This window comes from Dermacentor variabilis, chromosome 7 (assembly GCF_050947875.1).
Source record: "Dermacentor variabilis isolate Ectoservices chromosome 7, ASM5094787v1, whole genome shotgun sequence".
Taxonomy (NCBI): Eukaryota; Metazoa; Arthropoda; class Arachnida; order Ixodida; family Ixodidae; genus Dermacentor; species Dermacentor variabilis.
In genome coordinates this window covers 127,292,106-127,313,812 of record NC_134574.1, presented here as the reverse complement: position 1 = coordinate 127,313,812, position 21,707 = coordinate 127,292,106, and the positions used below count along the sequence as shown (strand labels likewise).

Here is a 21,707-nt window from a genome sequence, read left to right as displayed (position 1 = left end):
TTTTCGCGACCTTTGTACTAGCGCCACAAAATTTATGCACTTTGCTCTGGAAAATGAAGAGTGACTGATTGGTTGCTTGATTGACAGAAATATATTGGTAGACTAACTGTAAGTCCTGCGCAAGATGCACTAAGTTTATTCGCTATCCGTCTCCAGCTACGCATTAAAGTAAGCATCTCTCTTTCTCTGTCCCTGCTTGTGATGTCTGAGTAACCCGAAAAGTTTAATGACCGAATTGATGTAATTCCTTGTACGATGTTCTGTCAAGCCATAGATCTGTCAACAATATTACCTAACGTGTTCTTTTCTTGGAGCGAAGGACAGCTGTTTATCTATTACGTAGGTGATGTTATTTTTTCTTTAATTCGATCGTTTTTGTTTAACATTACGGGAAACCTAAAGCGCTATTTGGCCTGATTACATGGATTTTATAGAGAGGCCAACATCACTTGTACGAGAAATTGCAATGTTCAAGTAGCTAGTTCAAGAAAATTCGCTGTTTTATTCTTTTATTAGTGAGCTTTCGTATGCGCAATGAATTTGCAAAATTTAGGCGAATTAATTACTAGTTAAGTTTTACTATATAGCAGAAACTGCACCTCTTTTGGAATGCTGGTCCTTAAAAAGTGCTAAAAATACATTAGCATTATCTTAACAGTTTCTCAAAGGACGCCCTCTAGCATTTCAGGATCGATTAATTGCTACGCCAATACGTTTTAGGTGGACTTTTGCGAACGGATATTTTGGAAGTGGGGCCAAACTGGGAATTTCTGTTAAACAAACAGTAATTATCTGCGTTAATTAAGCGTTGTCAACATTTAACGCATTCCCCTGAGTATATAGCTGGAAAGTTAAACAATTAATCATTAATTACCTGCGTGGACATTGCAATTTATCGTGCAGGAAACTTCCCGTTTCTTTCGAAAAACAGCCTGACAATTCGGAACAGCGGTACCTTCCACAGGGAGTGTCGACATCACATTTTCAAACTAAAGGACATCAAAAGCAAATAAGATGTTATCCGTAATCACTACACGGCATCATTTGAACACGAACGGAAAGCTGTGAAGTGCGCACTTTTCTTTCTCTTGAAATACGTAAGTGTAGAATGGGGATCGAACGGTGTTTCGACAGCACAAGCTTACATTTATGAACTCGGGAACGCGGAAATACCACAGTAAGCAAGAAACAAATAGGGCGCAAACAATCGAAAGGGCGATGTCAAATCTGAGCAATAGTTTCGCGATAGACTTGCTGAGATATTCTCCTTTGGACACTTATCGGTTACCTTTGTATTGGTTAAATGCTACGAGGCGTTCTACTTTTTGCACTGCCCCAGGGTTTGGCCCACGTTGAAAATCCCTTCAAAACCCTTGTGACGGCACCTATACATACAAATGGGCCCATCAAGTTACCAGTTTTGCTTACACTGTTTCATTGTCTGACTCAGCATTGATTACACTGTCTTCGGGATCGGCTCCAGTTTGATTAAACTGACTTCAGGATCAGTCCAGCTTTGATTACAATGTCTTTGGTATCGGCGGCCAAATTTTGATCACCATGTCTGTAGTATCAAACGAGCTTTGGTTACAATGCCCCTGGCATTGTACCAGGTCTGTTTAAACTATCCCAGTGATTTGTCCAGCTTTGATTATACTGCATGCCAGATCAAGGCAGCTTTGATTACAATGTTCCTTAGATTGACCAAGTTCTGATCACAGTGTCTGTGGGATCAAACCAGCTTTGGTTACAATGCCTCTGGCATTGTCGCAACTCTATTTATAAACACTGTCTCAGTTATTCGTGCAACTCCGATTACACTGTATGCCAGATCAAAGCAGCATTGATGACAATGTCTCTTTTATCAACGAAGTTATGATCTCAAATCATTTCTCTGGGACCAAACCAACTTTGATTACAATGACTCCGGCATTGTGCTAGCTTTGTTTACACTATCTCAATGATTGGTCCAACCTTTACTATACTGTCTGCGAGATCACAGCAGCTTTGATTGCGTTGTCTCCGGAATCGGGCAAGCTCTGTTTAAGGTATCTCAGTGATTGGTTCAACCTTGATTATACTGCCTGCGAGATCAAAGGAGCTTTGATTACAATCTCTCTGGGATCGGCCAAGTTCTGATCACAGTGTCTTCCGGAATCAAACGAGCTTTGATTGCCATGTCTCCGGCGCTCACCCAAATCTGTTTACACTACAACAGCGATTGGACGAACTTAGGTTACAATGTCTGCGAGATCAAAGCAGCATTGATTGCAACCTGTCCGGGATCTACCCGTTATGATTACGCTGTCTCCATAGTTACGGCCCCACTTCACTCTGCCAGAAATCTGCCCAGGGAATGTGCACGGAACATCCAATGGAAGGTTCGCTTTATAGAAAATGCAAAATTTCAAATGACTAGTTCACCACATATTTTAACTCGACACCTGCGCTGCGTAAAGCATTATCGGGCTCCGAGTTCCTCAAACGTTTCCAGCGTTACATTCGCAAAGCGGCCGTGATCAACCACTGCTGACGACAGGCCCTCGTCTCCCGCGTTCTGGACGCCTTTAATCTCCACCTAGCATTCATCGAGCTGATGTGATTGCGCGGGCCCGCTCGGTCACTGTGTAAACACTCGCTGTTACAAAACGCGTTCGCCACCTTAATTAAATCCCGCTGTGTAAATACATACGTAAGGAAGGAGAGGGAGGGGGGGGGGCGGGGCTTGCCGACCGAGGCACATGATCTTTTTGCCCGAACGCGCGCGAACTTCTGAATGCGCACCTGCACTCGGTGCGGCACTACAAAAAATTTTAAAAAAAATGAGAAGGTAATTAGCGACAACCTTATTGCGAAGGCCTTCTTGCCGGCGTTTTCCGCTGCGCAAACAAAGCGGACTGCGCTCGAAACGGCCACGGCGAACTCTAGATGAAGAGGACGTCGTTGTCGCGGCTTACGTAAGCCGTATGTATGTCGGCGGGAGAGCGTTCCTGAATAGGTGCTAACGACGTCGATGCCGCAAGTGCCGACACGCCGGCCTCGTTAACTGAGTTTAGCGTGTAGTCCTGCAGGGCGAATGCGGCCAGCTACGATATTTCACGAGCTTTTCATCCCCACCCCGTCTTCCCTTTCCTCTTCATCTCCGGCTCTGCAGCGCTGATTTCGCAACTGTGGCTGATGTTGACGGCTTGAGAGAAACGCGAAAGGCAGAGTGCTGAAACGAACCCGTTCCTAATGCAACGGAGAAGGTTTCCGAAGGTGAAACGAGCTTGTCGTGGCCTGTGGCATGTCTGGCATATCACGGGCGGGTATACCCTAACACGTTCGCGTGTGTTTGGAATGGTGAGCTGTTTTTTTTCTTAACCGGTGCAGTAATGTTGATCCACGTGCACCCTGATTCAAGCCTCCTTTCTAGGGTTAATAGGAAAACGAGGTTACGTGAGACCGAAGGCCAAAGTTAGTTTTCGCTTAGGTGTCGAAGTGGCACGAAAAGGGAGCCACACCGCGTGACGAAGAGGGAGACTCGAGGCAGCTTTAGTAGAGTGTGCGAAGTATTACGCACGATCTCCACGCAACCACTTTGCGCAACGTTTCAGTGCGCGTTAGTTGAAGCCCTTAAATTAAATGTACGGGAAAGTGAACGCGAGGAAAAACGTGATCTGGAGGCCATTGCCAAACCTGCCCAGGACAATAGACGTCGTCGCAGCAGGTCTTTGTCTGCACGAAGTTTCAGCTGTATATAACCTCTATATAACAAACCCGTAAGTGTTCGGGTGACAGCAGGCTTAGTGGGAACTTCAGCCTACGCTCTGTGCAAGCAGATGGCTAGTGACGTGCGCGTCGTCGCAAGTGGTAAAGCAGTACCGGGAACGTCAAATTCATCAGGCAGAGTTCTTACACAAGCGAGCGAAACACTCACCCTTTCATAACTATAGGAAGCGTTTGTGCTAACTTTCGTTTTGAAGAAATGGCTGCATGAAATTTTAAACTTGTCATACTTTCTTTCTTGCTTTTCACGAAGGTCAAATCCCTCTACACCCTAGGAAAAAAAATTGACTGAGGTTTAACCCTTGTAAACCTAGTTATCACGAGCGAAAGGTCTGCTTGACTTGGTTTTGCCAAGACTATGCGCAGTGTTTCAGTAAAGTTAGAGCCACAGTTTTTCACACATCTTACACATGCTGCCCCAACGGCTTGTCCGTGAAATCGCCGTGAAACCTAGCCATCGCAGTAGAGCTTGCCGCCAGCCGAAGGATGGGGTTCGTAAAACGTTCGTTGTGGGTAGCGTTGCTTGTACCCACGGCTTCGTCTCCTTCTCCTTGCTGTTCGCGTTCCTTAACGACGGTGGCGGTTGTAGTAGCTCCGATCTTGGCACGCTTCCGCGCTTGGTAAGCTTCTCGATAACGTGCTAATCTGGCCTCCCTTTGCTCCGGTGTTTCGGGCAGGCAACTTTGCTTGAAATTTCGCAGCCTGCCGTCTAGCGTTATCTACTGGATGATTGGGTTCAGCCTGTAGCTTGCGCTGAAGCGCGCACACAGACTGCCCAGCCAGCGCGCCATCCATGGCGACACTGAGCGACCAAGCGCCGGTGAAGCAGCCGTGTGAAAGGTGCGTTTATAGTCCGACGTTATCGACGCGCGGGCGAGTGTCGCTCGATGCCGGGTGCGTCGGATCGCGTTCGGTTTACGTTGGCTGCGCCAGTGCGTCGAACCATCGGCCGAACTACAGACGCTGCGGTTCTCGCCAACTTGCCGTAGCGTGTGCGCACGCTCACGCTACATCGGACTATGTCTGTTCTTTTTAGCCTTTAAGTTAGTCCCCCAAGTCACGTGGTGCCACAGCTGCGATGCCTCTCCGCAGCGGATCACGTGGCGTGACGTCACACCTGCCAAACACGCTCTCTGGCGGCTCAAGGTCGTGCGCGACACGATGAATGACCTTGAAAGACATGGCGTAGTAGAGCTTTTGCTCTATATACTGGTTAGTGTAAGGCGCTCTAAATAATTGCCGTGGTTGAACGCGGTTAAACCATGTTTGCCGAGCAAATGCACCGTTTTGCTTGCCTTAGGAAAGGACGCAGATGCTGCTCGACGCTGTCAGAAACTACCGCATCTACAATTGCACCACAAGACCTAACATGGACGCTGCTCGGCGCGGCAGCAGCAGCAAGCGAACTGACCTTCATGCTCCGTCTCGCTTCAACGCGAAGAGTCGAAAGCACAGCGCATACGAAACTGCTAGCACTCGGCGCACTTTGCACACATCGCAGATCACTTTCAAGATATGGGCGGCCGCACGGCGTACGCAGCAGCCGCCGGTAGTGGCGAGTCCCTGTTTGACCTTAGTTGAGCTTGAAGATCAGATTTACGAAACCAGGCGTTTTCTGGGTTTCCACCTTGAGTACTAGAGCTATCGCTCTTAAATCCATGTCTTGTCCATCTGCTATTATCAGCCACGACTCTGCACGAATTGGCCAATGGCAACGTGAGGCCAAGTGGGCGCCAGCTATCGCCTCATCGCTCAAGCTAAGCAGCACCACGATACAGAGGTGCTTGGAAGGGTAGATCTATCATCGAGACACTCCTAGCGCTGATTGCTCCGCACCTGTCGTTGTATAGTTCAGGTGTTCGCCTAAAAGGAGTACTGACATGGATACTCCAACCTGTGAACACTCTAACACACTTGTCTATAGCACGTAAAAGGATGCCGCCTATAGCAAGTGTGTAGGTGCCACTGGCAATGTGCCCGAGTAGACTACTTACAGCCACTGCGTATTTGCAACTGTGTATGCACAACTGGGTATGCACAACTAGGTATGCACAACTTGGCATGTGCAACTGGGCATGTAAACCTTCTTGCCCAATCCTCCAAGAAGGGTATGTGCCAATGGGTAGGTGTCCGAATAGATGCAGAGCGACATACACTAAATGATGACGCTGGGAAATGGAGCGGCCGACAAAGTGAAACCAGAGCATGCACAGAGAGAAAAACGCTCAATTAAATCAAAGGGAAGGAGGAGCAGGGAGTACGTTACATTGAATACCAAACAAAGTACGGTTCGCTTATCGCGTAATCACACAGATGAGCGGGATCACACTGATTTTCTTTCTTTTTAAACTTTGCACTATTGTCACTCTCGAAATGCTGGACCTGGCGTCATCGACAGCATCATTACGTCGTGACAACAAACAAAATTTACTGGCGTTGCGCAGCCATAAGGCTAGGTGTGATGGTGTTGCTTATAAAAAATTATTAAACAAAAGCGTTGTGCGCATTCAATTGGGCTGCGCTCGCCTGTTGAAGCCGCAGCGATTGCAGGAAGGAAGCAGTGAGTCACCGTTCAATAACGGCACGACGTGTGCACATCTCGAGTGCTGAACCCGAAACTGTTTAGTTTGCAGAAACAAGTACTACGATAAAGTATTTGGGGCACTCTTACAGTTGCCGTTTCAATTTTCGTTTTCTTGTTTACATGGATTCGATCTTTCTGTGACGCAATAGAGAGATAAAAACGAAATAGAGAGCAAGATTGATGAGTCGGGAATGTCGCGTTATTACACTCCTGTAAGTAAGATCGTCATAGCTTATGCGGCATGTGATTACACTCGCCTTCAGTGATCGCTGCACCACGCCACCACCGCCGCCATTTACTCGTCTCTTAGGTTCAAGTGTATCAAGTTTGAAAGACCTCCAGACATGTCGAAATCTGCAACAAACACTCCTTCGACTTGCTTCTCTGTCGCGATTGTAACAAAAAGGAAAAAAAGTGCAGGTCTTCCAACATGTGCCCCTCGGCAGACTTCTTTTGTTCTCGTATCTTCTTGTTCCGTACACACCGGCGCCAGAAACAGCGTCGCTCGCAGGCGTAGCGGCTGAGAAAGAAGCGCCTCTGTTTGCGCTGAAGAGGTGATAGGATGGGGTGCAGTACACGTATACGTGTGTATATTAAATATGATGCACGCCTGCCAACGCAAAAAACGGGCGTCGTTGTCGGCTTCCCGTTGTGCAATCGGAGGGCATGCCGATATGGGGCGCATTGTTCAAGCGATAATGCTTAACGGGCCTTGTCTCTCCCCGTCGAGGACGACGACGGGGCATCGAGGGACTCTCTACGAGCGAGCTTTTGTGCTGCTCCGTTCGCTGGAGTGTGTGTGCGTCTGCGGGAGAAGAGCAAGTTTGTTGGCGACAGTGAAGAACATGGGGGAAGTCTCTGTGCCAGCGTGGTATACGCGTTCGAAAAGAAATTCTGCGCGTGGCTTTTTAACGGTGGTGCTCGTTAAGCGAGCGCCGTGCTTATCTAGTGTGTGAGATACGCGTGTTGAAACAAGTGAAGGCACGGCGGAGGAGCCTTTTGCCGTCGGTGGTCTCGCAAATAATTGCTGTCCTGTGGACGCTGGTGCCTTGCATGGGAATCCGGTGCTGATACTTCGAAGGCTTCGCATGGACGGATGAAGAACGGGCGATACCGGTAAGCTCGGTTGTTCTTGAGCGCCGTATTCCTGGAGAAACACTAAAGTGGTCGGGCACGCGTAATCACGGCTACTTGAGGTGTACGTTACCCGTCTAATTTTGCGCAGTGACCATCTACTTAAATGAAGATAGATGGCACTTTCCATACAGTCAAGGCATTGCCTCAGTGATTCAGGCCAATGGTTCATTGGTACGAACTTGTGTTGTATGTCTATATTATATCGGACGTATTAGAAAATCTCCCAAGCCGTTCGTTACTGTGGACCATATGTGTTCTAAGCTATTACAACCAGGAGAAAAATTATGAAGCATGTTTAAACGCGATTAGTTACGGGTCAGTTTGCAGTCGATCCCTCCTCTAGGATACAACCATACGAAGCCAGTGTACAACGAAAGTACGGAAACAATTTTCAGCCGCTGGTTGGGGATCCCGCCGGCAGGAAGTTGTCTTGTCCGATATTGTTTGTAGTTTCCTATGATCAGTTGTGTGCTGAAGTTAAGACAACAATTTCCTGCATGTCGGGCTTCATGTTCTGTTGGCTTCATATGGTAGTGAACCAGAAAACGTCGCACCCCTCGGTTCCTACTGTTCTCGTCGTCTAGATTAGTTAATACTGATTTAAGTGGAATTGGTATAACTGTCACATTACGAGTAATCATTTCACGAAGCAAGAAGGGAAAGAAAAAAAAATCTGGAGCAACAAATAGCAGGTACAAGGGTTCACTTTATCCCGGTTTATTTTCGAACGCATGGGTGAACAGACTTAAAAGAAAGCTCTTCTTTCGTCCGGAATGAATTTTCCAAAGACTCGCTTATCAACCCGCGCATTGCGCTTTATGTCGTACGGCTTCGAACTGCTCAGCCGTAACGGTGAAACATATCGCGTCGTTTCAGCTAGCGATACCGGTGGGCGTCTCTTTGTTCTATACCACGCGTGCAATTTAAAAAATAACGCATTGTTCAAACGAAGCAACAGTTTTGCTGACATGACAACACCGTCTCAATGGTCTAACACTATACTCATCTCAGTTACGTCACAGGAGGCGCTCCGCGGGTATTCAAACACACACGCACGCAGGCACACACGCGCGCACGCACACAAACACTCACGCACGCACATAATGTAGCGCGTTGGCACATGAAACCCATGTGTCGCATGCCAGGTTAGCGTGTATTTCGAGCGATTCCGAGAGCACGTTCACTGATCACTAAGAGAAGCTTACGCGGCTTTGGCTAATTCGAATAAATCTCGCAGCTGTATAGAGGAACTTTTAGCTCGGGGTCCGCTCCGATTTCTCTACACAAATGCATGTATGAAATGCGGGAAGGCTCCCCTGAGGCGACAGCTGGACCGATTCGAATGATATTAATAATTTTCGTTCCCCAGTTTCCTAACAAAAAAGCGTCGTAGTTCCGAAAGTTGTGGGTGTGGTGGGGAAAAGTTTGTTCTTCATTTTCGCCACTTTAGTAATCAGATATTTTTTTTTTCACGTAGTGAAGCAAATGGAGCGCTCAAAGGATAACTTGCCAATCCGAGCTAACTTAGCTTTGCTTCGAAGAGAGCCCTATTTAAGATTCTGGCAGCAGAGAGCTGCATTACTACTAATATTGTCCATATATTACAATATCGTACAATATAGTAAATCGTATTTCTTTCCTCACATTTCCTAAAATGTTGGGCAGTAAACCGGATATCCTTCTTCAAGTTAACCTCCCTGCCTTTCACATCTCGTCTCTCTCTACCGCTCTCTCTAACAAGAAAAATGGCGGATACCACCTTTATGTGTGAAGCGGTGAAAGGCAAAAATATCCTTGACGTTTCCCGCAGATTTAAAACGAGAAGCTATGCAAACGCAACACTAATGACACGAATGCAATACAATTTTACGAAATATAACATTAATGACGCGAATGCCGTAATATGTTTGTATGCAGTGGGTATGTTTGTCATGCACCTAAGATCTTCTTGGGATTGATGAAGGGCTTCGGTCTAATGCTAAGCCTGTGTGTCATGGGCATTCTACCTTTGTTATTATAATTTGGGGTTGACTTTTAGGTTTAATGCGTTTAATTTTTTTTTCTGAATCTCTATGTGAAAAGGAGTAGCCGGCGACAACTAAAGGCGACATGTCCTACCATACAATAATAAAAAAAAATGTTTATGCGAACGTTGCAAGCACCAAGTGGTCCAAGCGCCTACACCCTATATATGGCGCGAACCCAGCGGCCTCAAGTTGTATGCGGTGAGACATCCGCAGAACTGTGCCCGCAGTGAAGGAGGCAACGGAAACGTCGCCTTAAAAAGGTTCTCCGCTTAGGGATAAGACGTTGGCTGTGGCTTCAGGCTCTCACCGCCTTCGATGTCGCACGTGTATCTAAAATTTTCCCGCATTTGAAGGCAATGCCCTCGGGGACACGCCAACCAACCGCCAGCTTTACACCCTCTTCTTGCCGTGTATCCAATTTACGCGGCGTGTTGGCAACAGACACCGAGGACAAGGGGGGGACTTTTCAATGCATACGCTTATTACGTTTCGCGGTTCGGTTCCCTTCCAGCAACTCTTCCTCGAAAGAAATTGGGCGGTCGGGTGAGACGGGGAGGGGGGGGGCAATGTGGGGGTGGTTCGAGGCTATAGATGGTGGAGGAGAAGCTGTCGTCGAATCGATATGGTTGTTGAGTCATTGTGCCTTTCTTGCCGGCCGCGCGGCCTACGCCGCTCTTTGCCTCGCGCATCTCTCAGCCCTCTTGCGCTGAGCGCTTCGTGTGGTCTCGCAGCAGAACACGGGAATCCAATTTGCCCAGCGCACCCCTGCGCGAGCTCTCTCTTCAGGCCGTGTCCACTTTTTTTTCTTTTCTTTCTTTTTCATCAAGGTTGTGGCGGGTGCCGTGGAACGACCAATAGCAGGCAACTTTGAGGAACCCCCGACTCGTCTGTATCGCGTAAGAAGCCGAGAAGAGCCGAAATGGGGCCTAACCGAGTCGCACTGGCTTCTTATTTCGGCTTGGGTGCGTCGTGCGTCGCGTTGCGGTAAAGAACTGTCGATTGATTTAAAGCTTGTAATTGATTGATTCATAGCGTGTAAGCCTAATGTGACGCTCAGACGAGACCTCATTGTTATCTCCTTGCCCGAGGCTTCAAATCCGTATGGGTTACATAAAAAGAAAATTAAAGAAAAATGTCGTGAATGAAAATTCTCGTCGAGGCCGGCGACTAAAGCCTTTTCAGGGTGGTCACTCGATCATCTGAGCTAATCGGGCGGCATACACATGGCAGAGCGAGGTCAAATTCAGCGACAACTTGAAGCGCGGATAAAGTGAATGTGAGAAATCAGTTTTGCAGAAATCTGCAATGTGGAGTTGTTTTCACAAATGTCGTAAATTGTGATGCAGCTGAGAGAAGCCCGAAGCCACAAAACGCGAACTCGCGGGGAAGTTTCACTGTTGTATCCCAGTGATTAGACTATCGCCCGTACTTCAGCTCAGAGTATCACAAGGGTCCTTGTATCACCATGGCACCATGTACCCTTCCAATCGATAACGGAAACCGAGGTTCTCGCGCTGTGGCCACGATTTGAAGTTCCCGAAGTAAATGACGGTATATAGGCCAAATGGTGACGCATCCGAGTCGTCTTTCTGTGCGCCCTATAGACCAGAATCTGTCATTATCGCACACCAGATTATAGAGCAAGCGCACTTAATCTCGACCCCAGTCGCCAGCTGTCGGAGAAACCACGTGGGGCTGCCAATTTGGGGACGGGACAGCTGACGACAAAGCCGTGGCGAGTGAACGGTGGCGGCAAGCGTGCGATGCAAACGGGCTGAGCGTTCTAGTGGCTTTCTTTTTATGTTCATTCCGCCAATTCCAGCTGTCCCCGGCAAATGATGGCTGCCTTCAAGAGGTGCTGTAGCTTCGGGCCTACGCGGGTCCTGCCCTTGTTTTCTCTATCACTCTTTCTGGGCTACACGGGAGAACACGTTAAACAATTTTGTCAGTGCGTAAGTTGAAGTCACGGATGTCGCGTAACCCCGCTCCTGATTGGCTCCTTCGTTTTGAAGCGTTGAAATCAGGGAATAGTAATCGCCTTGCGTTCACAATTTTTCCTTTACACTCGGGATTGTAAGACGGTGCGCCATCGTTAAGCAAATTCATGCAGGCCTTCTTCGCGAATAAACAGCAGACGTGTCTTGCATATATCTGACTAACTGCGAGCAGCATCATATAGTCGTGAGGCTTGTCTATCCGTGTAACGGCTTCTCTGAAACATCTCTCTCCTCTCTCTCTCTCTCTCTTCCACAACTTTTCTGCCTTCAGCAAATGGCGGGCATACGCTAGTGACGCAGGAGCAGAGCACTTTTTTCAGGAGGGTAGATTCTTTTGACCAATTGGTTACATCGCTGAAAACTGAAGATAGTGCAACACACACTCAGGGAGTGAATGAATGGAGTGCGCGTGTGTCTCATTCGATTCCTTCATTCGTGCGTGTACCGCGTCGTTTTCACTTCGGACAGTGCGCGGGGTCATCGTGTGCTGGAGCCGGGGGCAAGGTGCCGGAATCTATGAGGGCCGCACCTTAGCTCAGTATCCCCGGAGGAGGGCATCGTCCACCCCAAGTTGGAGAGCGCACTCAGCGCGGGATTAGAGCAAGTCCGTATACCGCCGGAGACTGACTACATCTCTGAGGCTCGCTCGAAATGCGCTGGCCTCGCGTCTTCGAGTGGACTTGTGTCTTCTTGTGTCGTGTTTTAGTGGTAATTTGCCCTTCGGCGTCCGAAAGCTTTCTAAGCGCATTTGTGAAGACCTGTCTCTCGCTTAAAGCTGAAGACAGATAGGAAATATGGTCTATGCGTTTCCGGTTGAGCAGAAAGTTTTGCTTCCGCGCGCATGTCGCATCCGCGTATATAGTCCGCACCCGCATAAGGTTCGAACGCCGTCCAATCAGTTCAACCGTCCAACCTGGCTGTGGCTGTCACTGCTTTGCAGTTTGTTTATTTAGTTATTTTAAGCGTAGCATTTCTTTTTCCTCTTCGCCCTCCTCCCCCACTATGTCTCTGGTTGCTGGATGCTGCTCTCTTTCCGAGAGGACAACTTGGCCATCTGGGTACGAGCCTGAATAGGCAACTTGGACCACTGGGTATATGCAATCGGCCCAGTGGCCCGAGTTGCCGAACTATGTGTAAGTACAGTCACCCGCAAAAGCTTACGAGACGCGGGATTTGCGAAAAAGCCAGCTTTCCGCGAAGCCTGTGCACGTAGCCTCTAATTAAAAGCTTTGATGTGTAGCAGTTCTTGCGAACTACACTGTGATCCATTAAACTAGTTGCGGTACGCCTTAATACAGCAGAAATCCGCATTTGTCGTGAAACCCGTGCCCCGTAAACTTTTGCGGGTGACTGTACGTGTTCTGGCGGATTGGCCCATTCTTGGCCAATCCGCCAGAATGGGTGCGCACCACAGGGACACGAAGCGTACACCTCGATGCCTCGTATGCATCTTTGTTGGAAGTCTGTCACATCTATTTGTGCCCCATACACCGCTCGTCACTATCCTTCCTTCGGCAAACATCGTGCATCGATAGTGCCCTCTTGGCGCAGAGATCTGACAGAGTCACAGCCGATGAGATTGTGCTCGTGTCATCGGCTATACTGCTTCCACTACGCTAACTCAAACACGCTCCGCGTCATTTAGATGCAAATGATGTGTGAGTTCCTTTCGTTTTTCATCAAGTGCGTATAAGATGACGTGAGTAATGAGGTAGCAGTCGAGATTGTCGGGTTTGCTTTCACTTTCTGTTTAGCTCTGCTCTTTTATAGAGGAGGTTCTGTGGAAGATTGAGGCGAATTAAGACTACCTCTTCTACTTGATTCATGTGTGTTTTAGAGCAAGACATAGAAAAAAATAAATGACAATGATAAATGAATGAATGAATAACCAAATGGCAATGGAAGTAATGAAGACAACATCGCAGCGAATGTACCCGCCGTGGTTGCTCAGTGGCTATGGTGTTGGGCTGCTGAGCACGAGGTCGCGGGATCGAATCCCGGCCACGGCGGCCGCATTTCGATGGGGGCGAAATGCGAAAACACCCGTGTGCTTAGATTTAGGTGCACGTTAAAGAACCCCAGGTGGTCAAAATTTCCGGAGTCCTCCACTACGGCGTGCCTCATAATCAGAAAGTGGTTTTGGCACGTAAAACCACAAATATTATTATTATCGCAGCGAATGTATCACTAGACGTTCATGTCACTACACAAATAATATATAGACTTAGTATTTCCTATAGACAAGTGCTCTTCATTTTTTTTTTCATTTGCCTTCTCGGTGTTGTACAGTCTAACATTTGCGAGTGTATATATAATTAGGTCGTAATTTTAAAAAATAATACAAATTAGCTCCCTAAATCCAAATCGTCTTGAGCAGGCTACTCAGAATACACCGATTCTCATGAGATAATCGAAGTTAAGCCGCGCAGCTTGGTCACTTAAATTGGAGGAGGATCACCTGCGAACGTCTTCTACTAATTGCTTCTCTACTACCACAAAGCAGTTCTAGCATCCGCCTTGAACGGCCTCCTAAGTGCCCAAAGTGTCGACCTCTTAAGTGCCTTCGCCAAGCTCTTAAGCATTCCTTTATTGCCGCTACTTCTCTCAGCTTCGTACGCTACCCATTCCTTGTCGCGTCTCGCTGCTCGAGCGAAGTATCTTGGCCACAGCAACGGGGCGCCCACTGGCATTTTTGAGGGTGACATTTCTTGCATGTACTTGTCGCGACTGCACTCTCTCTACTCCATCGCACAGTTCGATCTGCGCTATTGCGAAAGCTATAGAATTACCCAGGGCAGCACATGCAACCGACATAGCGGGTGTAATAAAAAGGCTCTGTGCCACTATACGACACGCATGGTGGCGTTATCCGGTACAGCATGTTTCTCGCCGATCGAAGGCGCATTGCGTTTAGGCGATCTCGTACGGGTTACGGGCGCGGAGCTCAGACTCCGCTGTCGTGAGATGGCATCGTGCTATATAATCGTTTTTTTTTTCTTCCTTTATTTTTTACTGCCGCGTTAGGTGTCTATGCGTGCACCAAACTAAATGCTGTTGTGTTTATGTAGCCTTGCGAATTTCCTGCGCTATACATCTGACGCGTTATCTGAAAGGTTGAGCAACAGAAAAGCGAAGGAACAGGTAGGAAGGTTAACCAGGCTGCACTTAGTCGGCGACCCGCCGAGTTGGCCCAGTGCTTATGGCGTTGCGCTCCTTAGCTCAAGGTCGCGGGTTCGACCCACGGGCCGCGGCGGCCGCGTTGCCAATGAGCAACAAACTCTGCCGGGTCCCGCCGGGGCACACGCTAAACGCACGCGCACTTCCCGTGGCGGCAGTCCGCGGCAGCCTCCTCCTCGAGCTGAATCTATCTTTTGCTTATAAAGCATCGACCATCATGCGATCGTAATGACGTCACGCCATCGCCTCTTCGATTAACCTCCAGCCGGTAGACGGCGCACGCTCACAGATGGCTGGCCACGAAGTGACGTCGGCGATCACAAGGGGATGTGTGACTTCTTTTGGTGAATTTCTTCAAAATAATTTCCGGTCACTCGTTTCGGTTTACTTGTTGTCGTGGCACCATTCGCACCGTTGCCCTTCTTGAGAAGTCTCAGGTGAGCCATATTTGACGCTTTTGAAGCATGGGTTCGCATGCTGCTCTGTTTCTTGACGTGTCCGGAGAGTTTGACACGGTCGGTCACGACACCCTTCTTCGAAGGTTATATCTACTCGGCTTCAAAAGTGCTTTCTGAGATTCTTTGAAAAGGTTACCTTGACCGCCGCTCGCAAGTGGAATCCTCGGACGAAGAGTTAGTTGCCTTTCAATTCAGGTTTAAAAGCTGGATCTCCGCGAGGCTCTGTTTTTGTCCCTTTTACTATTCAGCTAACTTGTAAACGATTTCATTTCGTCATGTTTATCCGACTGCCTCGTTCTTCAATATGCCCAGACACTACTGGAATTTTAACTAAACGCATATCTTACGTTCAAACTGCAGCTTTACTGCAAGATCATGTACAAGCAGCAGGGGATTACATTGCGAACAATTACTGGCCTGGGAACGAGCGTAAAAACCAGCATAATTTGTCTTACAAATACTTTAAAGACAACTCCTGTGGATTCACGCCTGTATCTTCAGACTAGCGACTATCCCTCCTGTCTATACTACATCGCTGTGGAATATGTAAACTCAATAAAGTCTCTCTGTGTTTTCCTTGATAGAAACCTTGCCTAGACAAATCACCTATGACACATTTGTTACAAAGGATATTTGCTTGGCTGCTTTTTAATATTAAAGCGTTTATTCCTCTACCTGTAAGAAATAAAATCGCAACTACCTTTGCATAAAATGTTTTAAGATATGGTATTATGGCACATTTGCGTTTTATCCCGCCTGTTGGCGTTGCCGCGTCGACCATGTCCTGAAGTGCAGGTACGTCGAAGAGTGTTGCATACAACACTACTACACATCTAGCAGTATGAACTTGTTTGTGCCCTTAGGTCTTCCTACATTTAGTGGTTTGCGCTCGAAAAAAAAAAATGTCGTAACACGTAATTTTCGCAACAGAGAATTTCAACATCATTATGTAGCTCCGCGGTCATTACGCAAGGCACCCCGCTTCGTTGCACCCCGTCGTACGACGAGGTTTGGCAAGGCTAGAAAGATATGCGTATCTACGAAGAATGTTTATTGAGTGTCTGGAATACGTTTTCCACGTAACGTGACCACGCATTCTAAGAAAAAAATTAATTTGCAAAATATTCGTTCATTCCGGTATTGCTTATTTACCGTTTTTCTATTTCAAATTGCTTGCGCTGCGCAAAATTCCTTAAGACGACGTGGCATTGATTGCTAGCAGCATTTTGTAGTTTTTGCCAGTTTTTCTATTCCTAGAAGGAGCTGACATGCCCGAATTGTTATGCATCACCCTCGAAGATGGAAATAATAATAATAATAATAATAATAATAATAATAATAATAATAATAATAATAATAATAATAATAATAATAATAATAATAATAATAATAATAATAATAATAATAATAATAATAAATTGTGCATTAGATTATTAAATTACTATTAATTAAGTTAAAATTACAAAGTGTTAAATTTATTAAAGATGTGCATCTATACTGCAACCACATCGCTTAGCTGACGATGCCGGGCCACGTGACACAAGTCACCATTGGCTTAGATGGACCCGTTCTGCGGTAATGATTTTCTTAGGTGCTTAATAACGATTATTATTATTATTATTATTATTATTATTATTATTATTATTATTATTATTATTATTATTATTATTATTATTATTATTATTATTATTATTATTATTATTATTATTATTATTATTATTATTATTATTATTATTATTATTGCATAATTCATGATGCCTTGACGGAGTGATCTGGAGGCGGGGGTAAGGGAAAGGGCGATCAACGCAGGTTTATGGCAGGAATGAAAGGAAGAAGCGAAAACGCTTGACGTGCGTCTCTCAAATGTTTTTACAGCAGGCAACATCGTACATTTCACAGTCACAATCACCGATAACTTGACCTAATTAGGAACAATCACAGGAGAAACCGTAGAAGGTACTTCGTTCGGCCCGGTACATATCATAAGCGCCTGCAAGAAAAAAAAAAAGAAAGAAAGCGTATCCAATCTGAGGAAGATTTCAGCAAAAAGTGAAATAAAAGGGAATAGAAACAACGCTTTAACATGCCACACAAGCTCGCCAAGTACCTAAATTGTGCACTGTAACAAGCTTGCGCGTGTGCAAAGTCTGAGGTCAAAGCCCGTCATTAGGTAGCTGTGTTTTTTTATTTCTTTCACTTCATTATTGTCAATTTGTGTCTCTGTTCGCCTTCAGCTACGTCGCCTTTGGCAAGAGCGCAGGAAGCAACAAGCTAACTAACTATAACCAACGAAACAAATTTCATTTTAACGCAAAAACGCGACTAATAACAACAAATAGTTCAAACGGCATCGGCGAAGGGCTCTTGCATTTTTAAGCGTGTCTCGTACACGTTACCCTCACCACAACGCTCGAACGACGTGTTTGCCATTGACGTACGCGCCACGCGTATCGTAGTTTTCTTTTCTTTTTTTTTTGAGTTCCGACCGTTGTCGTTATACGAGAAAACGCCAGTAAAGCACGTACCAAATACACAACGCGGACAATCGCATCAACGCGTGTATAGTGAAACAACCAGGATAACTAACCGAGGAAAGCGTGAAACACAAGCTGAGTGTGTGTGTGTAAATTTTGCCTCGCATACTATTTGCTTGACACTATCCGAACGTCGTCTTTCAACGCGTTCGGAGTCCCGCGCGGAGACAGCGCGATGATTGACTTGTTTTTCGTGCAGGAGCGCGATCGGGACGCCTATGAGAACATGATCGTAGCGTGCGGCTCTCGTCGCGAGTTGATGTACGATGTTTCAGATCTTTCCTTTCTTTTTTTTCTCGCTGGCAAATCCGCGCGAGAAAATAAAAAAAAGAAAACCGATCTTACGAGTGATGTCGGGAACCGAAGCTTTCAGCTTCGAAAATTCGAAAGCAATCGTAAACTTTCGCTGGAGCGTGCATATACTCACTTTGATGTGTCCCTCGAGGTTTACAAATGTAGTGCAGCTGTCACTGCGCACGTACGTCTAGATTTCTTAAAGTGCCGTTTCTCAAGAGCGCCGTCAGCGAAAACACTCCGGGTGCTTTGACGTCCGTTCCGTCGCTGCTCGGGTTTCAGCCGTCTGCCCAAGCAACGCTATAATGTTATTAGTACTCATTGCGTTGAGTGTGTTGTTTGTTCAGTCCGGAGTGATTAACAGTCGCAGAACAGTAAAACTTCTTGCTGTACGGGTTGGTTGAACACTAGGAGACGCGTATTAGCAAAATGAGGAAACCAGCTTAAGAAGTAAGGAGTGCGAAGGAACAGAATGAGCGTCGAAATTAACTGCTACGCGTCGCGGCAGCCCAGTGGCTCTATGTGGTCTTGCGCTGTTGAACTTGAGGTCGTGGGTTGGATCCCAGCCTCGGCCTCCGCATATTGATGGATACGAAATTTGAAAAACGTTCTTCTGCGCGGATGTACAGACACACGTTGAGGAACTCCAGGCGCACAAAATTATTTCGCAGTCCCCCACTATCGGGCTTCTAGCACACGCACTCACACACACACATCACACGCACACGCACGCACACGCGCACGCACGGCTCTGCTCCGTCTTTCTTGTCTTTTTTTTTCTCGTTGCGCTAATATGCATCTGTTAGTGGGCCGTACAAGAGACGTCTCCGCAGCCGTCGTGTTAATAGGGCACTTGTCTCCGTTATACTAACAATTGCTTTATTTGGCAGTGCTCACATGGACTCATCTTTCTTTATTTCCCTCTCACCCCTGTATAGGGAACAAGGATCAGCGAGTGCCGAGGGAAGTCTACATGTCAATCAAAAAAAAAAAAAAGGGGGGGGGCGGGAGGGAGGACAAGGGGTGGCCTTCAGATGCTAAAACAAACGAACGAAAGGAGATGTGGCTCCGCATGTTGCGTTTCCGGTTCCGCCCCCCCCCCCGCCCCCCGTATATATGACGCAGTTTACCAAATGTCTCTAATCTTTCGCTTCCCCATCGACCACACGCAAGCACGCACAGTTGGCTTCGCATGTTTCTGTCTTTGCTTCCTGGTCGAACCGAACAAAACTGCGAAATACACGGTACGCGCGCACGCGCGCGAGTATTGGAGAGAGCCGCGACGTACTACTGTCCACGTGCAGCCCAGCGAGCGACATCACACACACACACACTGACTGTAATTGATTCGAGGCGCGTGCGCGCCATAATCGTCGTGGCCAGAGTTGCGTGCAGGGTTGCGTTGTGCGTAGAGCCCACGAGGTACTATCAGGAGCGGACAAAGCAAGGCCGTACTGTTTGGGCACGTCGTATCGCTGGCGACGGACAACGAGTAAAAGGACAGGGGGGGGGGTCGCGGGGGAGGGGTGACGAATGCAGCGAGTATCGGCAATCAATCAATTCCATCGCACCGGTGTCTCTTGCGCTATAGCCGTTCGCTATCGCTCGACGAAACATCCATTAGGAGAACAGGTACTCTCTCTCTCTTTCTCACTTCTACGTCATTGGCGGTAGCGCGATCACCTTCGTAACTCGGAGGAGGCTTGTTGCAGTACCGCTATGTATGCCTGTGCGCTCGCTTGCGCACGCGCGGGTGCGTTTTGCGGCGGAAAGGAATTCAACGCATTTCCGGTGTTTAACGATGTTCGATAGTGCACCAGTAGTCGTTCTAGACATCGCTTTTACTAATTCACTTTCATCTACCGCTGCTCGCTCAGCAAGGTCGTTTGAGGTTTCACGTATATATATATGTGTATTCTTCATGTAGTATTCCCTCGTCTTTTTCTCTATCGACGCTCAGTGGACGGCCAAATCGATAATCGCTTTCTCATGAGCTCGCGCCGAGCACAGATAACACTACCGCGAAAATGGACGCGAGGAAGCTTTCAGCGCAACCAAAGCTTGAACAACGCCTTTAAGGGAGCTATAGAGGACGTAATCGATTATTCTATTTCCTTGATACTACCCATAGGAAGCGTCGTTGTTTTGTGTGCTTTATTCCTTTCTATTGTGCAAAAATGTGTGCCCTGCAAGGTTACTTGAGGCCCCGGTGTCATTTGGTTTATCTTGTCTAGTCTCAAGGACAGCGGAGCAATAATCGCTTCAGAATGTCACCAAATGTTGATAGAATGCGTGCAAAAAAAAGAAAGAAAAAGAAAATGGTTCAGATCCCGCCCCCTTTCCCTTTCTCTGGAAAAATAAAGAAAAAGTCGATGCTGATGGACTCGACTTCTTAGCTGCGCTGTGAGCCAATGTTCCTCGTGGTAGTTAATTGCTTTCTCTCTCGTTTCACCGGCAGCAGTTTGTAATTACACTGACAAGATGTTATCCCGGAAAGATGCGAAGTAAAAATGTCGGAAAGACCCGCCGCGGTGCCGTATACCAGCCATGGCGTTGGGCTATTTCGCCCGAGGGCGCGGGTTAGAATCCCGGCCACGGCGCTCACATTTCGATGGCGGCGAAATGCAGGAACGCCCGTGTGCCGCGCATTCGGGGCGCGTTAAAGAACCCCAGGTAGTCAAAATTAACCGAGATCTCCCCCCCCCCCCCCCCACTACAGGGTGCCTCATAATCGAATAGGGGCTTTAGCGCGTAAAACCACAGAATGTAATTTTCTTGTTTTGAAAATCGGAAGGCCTTATTAGCGTGGCGCAATCGAATTTTTCAGCCCGTTGTGTACGAGGCTGCGAGGACCGAACGACTTCTGGTACGCATCTGTTCCTCGGCAAACTGTTTTCATTGGTTAACGGTGTTCACGCTTGCATGAGCTCTGTCTGCAGTCGTCTTCAAAGATTATGCTTTACGTTGGGAATACGACAGAGAGTCGCACTTGTACGTGAGACGTCGACGATACGGTCATCGATATTGTCCGGGGCAACCTTGACAATATTAGAGAGTTTCCAGCGTTTTCCACACACGTATTACAGTTTACAGAGTGCCGAAACACTAGAGACATTTCCTGAACAGCGAAGGGGCGGAAGGGGGGTTATAGGGGGGGGGGGGGTGGCACCCGCACTGTGCAAGTGCTGCAGTCAATACTGTAGCAGACGAAGGCGACATTGTCCGAATCGCTTTTTACGAAGTGCTTTCTTTGTCGCAACCTCATGTACATTACTAATCACGGTCGCTGCTCCAGCTGTCTCGCCGAATAGCGGTGTTCAGCGCGAGAGCACGGGAAGGGCGCACCGGTTTCCGTTATGCGACAGTGAAAGGCGACAGAGGAACGGCAGAATAAGGGTCAACCTTACCACTGTGTTGAAAGCTGTATTGAAGAACACGAGGCACGCAGCCTCCGGTCCGGCATCTATCGTCACCAGTCGACGTTCCCTTAAAAGAAAAGAAGTGGCCGAACGCGTCCGTCAGTTATGAGCTGTCACGTGTTGTTGTTGTTTTACGACTGTAACTTCGCGCCGCACGTACCCGTGCATAGGCCTCTCTCTCGCCACTCTTCCCTCGACAAACATTAAGCATCCCCTTCGCACCCGCCACGTTTCACGGCGTCGACGTCTCTCAACGTGCGTTAGGCTAAACTACTGTTTGCGTTTCACCACAGCGTGTCAACTCTTTTAGTG

General features: G+C 47.5%; 1 protein-coding gene across 5 annotated transcripts in view; it reads left to right on the top strand.

Annotated features, from left to right (window-relative positions):
- Calx (sodium/calcium exchanger 3) overlaps positions 1-21,707 on the top strand; it is a 322,106-nt gene that overhangs the window by 133,114 nt on the left and 167,285 nt on the right. The window contains exon 1 of one of the 5 annotated variants that reach the window (XM_075699208.1): positions 7,113-7,468. The exons of the other annotated variants lie outside the window; for them this stretch is intronic. The gene's annotated coding sequence lies outside the window, so the exon portion shown is untranslated. Of the gene's footprint in view, positions 1-7,112; positions 7,469-21,707 lie in introns of those variants that run through there. 5 annotated transcript variants of the gene reach the window in all.